General features: G+C 37.1%; 1 pseudogene; it reads left to right on the top strand.

Moving 5' to 3' along the window:
• Positions 1-1,926: 1,926 nt before the first annotated feature.
• On the top strand, positions 1,927-3,171 carry LOC127103474 (protein NSP-INTERACTING KINASE 1-like; annotated as a pseudogene).
• Positions 3,172-3,518: the final 347 nt, after the last annotated feature.

Genomic DNA, 3,518 nt, shown 5'->3' with positions numbered 1-3,518 from the left:
TTTTGAATGAACGAAACAAGAACATTATATCATATATAATGTATTTTGCATCAGGGTTACATATATCACATATATGTAACTTGATCGATCTCAATTTAACCTTTGATTCATTCTGTTTTAATCATATTATTACATAACAAAAACAGATATCAGATTCATGGTTTCGTAAGTGGCTCTGATACCACTGTAGGAGAATAGCCATCCAAGGCGCAGCGGAATTTAAAATTTTCTCCATTTAGTGATCCTTACGAATGGGTATGATCAGTGATAGAATCGTTACCTCTTGTGGCGATTCAAACCTTTGGTGCAGATCTCTTGAAACGACCAAAACCTTGGATACAAATCCACGGGGCGATCACGATTGTTGAACGATGACAACGTCTCTACTCAGTCCACACGAACGGATTCCTTCAGTCGCAGTGCTAGCTGTTATGAATGAAGGCTTTGAGTGAGAGAGAGATACGAAATTCCAACTCTTCAGTTGTGTTGTATTCCCATACAAAGCTTCTGCACAAGAGCTCTATTTATAGAACCACTTGTGTGGGCTTCAAGCCAAAAAGCCCACTTAAGTGCATTTTGGCCTATATCTCATAATATGCCTGTCATACCCCGATTTTGATCCTGAATTTTTTCATTTTTGTTATTTTATTTTTATTTAGCACTTGGTCTAAAGTTCATTTGCATACATTCATTCCCAAATCCATATTTTGTGATAAACATTGGTTATTATCTAACTTTTTGGTCATGGTGCTTTGTGATTACAAAATGGATTTTTGTTGTTTGATTTTTTTTAAAATTTTCAATTTTTATCTAACTTCAAAGTAATCTAATTCCAAATTTCGAATTAATCTTAATTGTTTTTTTACTAATGATTCAAACTCTAATTGATTTTTATTTTCGAATAAATGTTAGAATTGATATCGAAGTAATTTTAACAAATTATGGACTAATTTGATTTTGATTGGTTTTATTTGGTTTTTTTGGATTTTAAATTGACATTTAGATGAGTTTTAGACTATTTCAAAATAATTTCTATCCATTCCAAAACGAAAATAGAGTCAAAAGGAAAAAAACAATAGAATAGTTGTCAATTTTCCTAATGTCAAGACAAAACAAAATTCATAACCAGCTTTTAAAAAAAAAGCTAACTATTCTAGCATCTCCAGTACAAACCAAAGCCACCGTTCTTCTATCTCTCTCTGGCGCAAATAACAGCTATGGCGTCGCTTTCTGCATCGCTACCTCACTACTTCACCCTCCACTTCACAACCTTTCCATCACTCTTCATTTCAACCCTTCAAGAACCAACTCCAATTACAACTCTAACCTCTCAACAAACTTCAAAACTTGCAGAAAATATTCCTGCCAACAACGGTGGAAAGAAAACCATAAATTCATCACTCTTCAAAAACAGAATGGACTTCAATATTAATGATAGTAACAATTATCAATTGGTCTAAGAGGATCAAAAACACGTCCATGGCCTACGGAGAATGGATTCTGATAGCAATTTGGATATTGCTTTTGCTAGAGGCTATGTTACTGAAGTTGACAACGGGGCACATCATAATAAGTTGAGCAGATACCAGTGTGAACATGGTGGTATCAGACAAGAACCGAGTGCATTTTCTATACAATTATCAAGTAGGTTTCCTGACGGATGCGATCAAGTTTCAAGCGGCATCAAATACTCCTCGTTCATGCCAACCTTTTGGGGGGTCGAATACTGCAGCAACAACAACAACGGAGCCTTCTGCAACCAAACCAGTCGAATACCTCTAAAATCAGTTATGCAAACGGCATCTGCTATGCAGCCTTCGGCGATGCGGTCAATTCTATCCAACCTGCAACGTCACAGCAGTCCATATTTCATTACAAAGCCACAACAGAAAAATTGAAAAGAACATAATAACAAAAAACATCTACCCTTAGAAAAATCCTAATGAAAATTTCAAGAGGAGAAGGTTTTCTATGTTTTGTGACATTGTTCTTGTTTTTGTGTTCTACTAATGCTTTGCTTTCTCCTAAAGGAATTAACTTTGAAGTTCAAGCTTTGATGAGTATAAAAGCTTCATTAATGGATCCTCATGGAGTTCTAGAGAATTGGATGGTGATGTTGTTGATCCATGTAGTTGGAATATGGTTACTTGTTCTACTGAGAATCTTGTTATTAGTTTGGGAATTCCTAGTTAGAATTTATCTGGTACATTATCACCAAGTATTGGAAGGTTAACAAATCTTCAAACTATTATGTTACAGAATAACAACATAACTGGACCAATCAGTTCAGAGCTAGGAAAACTTTCCATGCTTCAAACACTTGATCTTTCTGATAACTTCTTCAATGGAAAGATTCCTACTTCTCTTGGTCATCTGAGAAAGCTTCAATACTTGAGGCTTAATAATAACAGTTTTTCTGGTGAATGTCCCGAGTCGTTGGCGAACATGGCGCAACTTACTTTTCTTGATTTGTCATTCAACAATCTTAGTGGCAGTGTGCCTAGAATCTTGGCCAAATCATTCAGTATTGTTGGAAACCCTCTGGTCTGTGCTACAGCAAAAGAAACAAACTGTCATGGGATGAAATTCATGCCTATGTCAATGAACTTAAACAATACTAACGATGCATTACCATCAAGAAGAACAAAAACTCACAAAAGGGTCATTGCGTTTGGTTTAAGTTTTGGATGCCTTTGCTTATTAGTCTTTGGTTTCGGATTTTTACTATGGAGGAGACACAAACATAATCAACAAACATTCTTTGATGTTAAAGACCGACATCACGAAGAAGTCTACCTAGGAAACTTGAAGAGGTTCCAATTAAGAGAACTCCAAATTGCTACTCACAACTTCAGCAACAAAAACATATTAGGAAAAGGCGGCTTCGGCATTGTCTACAAAGGAATTCTTTCGGACGGTACGCTTGTCGCTGTAAAGAGGCTTAAAGATGGAAATGCCTCCTTGGAAGAAGTTGTGATGGCCTTGAAATACGGAGGATATATCTTCAACAATCTCCACACTGAAATCAATACAAGGCACATTTATATGACAAGCAAAATGGTTGAAAAGTACTCTGGTTTGCAGTTACAACCACACAAGGCTCTTGTGGGGGCTAATGAATTTGCTCATGAAATTGGCATACATCAGGATGGAATGCTTACATTGCACTAGTCGGCGGTAACATGGTTGTCTGGAAGGGTGCGCCAACTACTCCATTGATAATTACAAAGCTGATTGCTGAAGTTTTTGAGAGGAACAATTTACCCGGAGCAATCTTTACCGGTGATGCCGATATCACATTGGTTGTGCGCTCTATTTTCTTTGCAGCCGTCGGTACTGTTGGTTAGCGTTGTACAACCTGCCATGACCCTGCCGGAAGAACAACCGTGACCATAACCTGCACTTCCACAAGTCAATCGCCCCACAAGGAATATTTACGCTCAGAATTTTTGCAATGCCAATGCAGACACCAAATTTTGCCTTAATGACAACTGCAATGAGTGGTCCTGGTTCTAATG

This window comes from Lathyrus oleraceus, chromosome 7, assembly GCF_024323335.1.
Source record: "Lathyrus oleraceus cultivar Zhongwan6 chromosome 7, CAAS_Psat_ZW6_1.0, whole genome shotgun sequence".
Classification (NCBI taxonomy): domain Eukaryota; kingdom Viridiplantae; phylum Streptophyta; class Magnoliopsida; order Fabales; family Fabaceae; genus Lathyrus; species Lathyrus oleraceus.
This window is presented reverse-complemented; position numbering and strand designations above follow the sequence as displayed.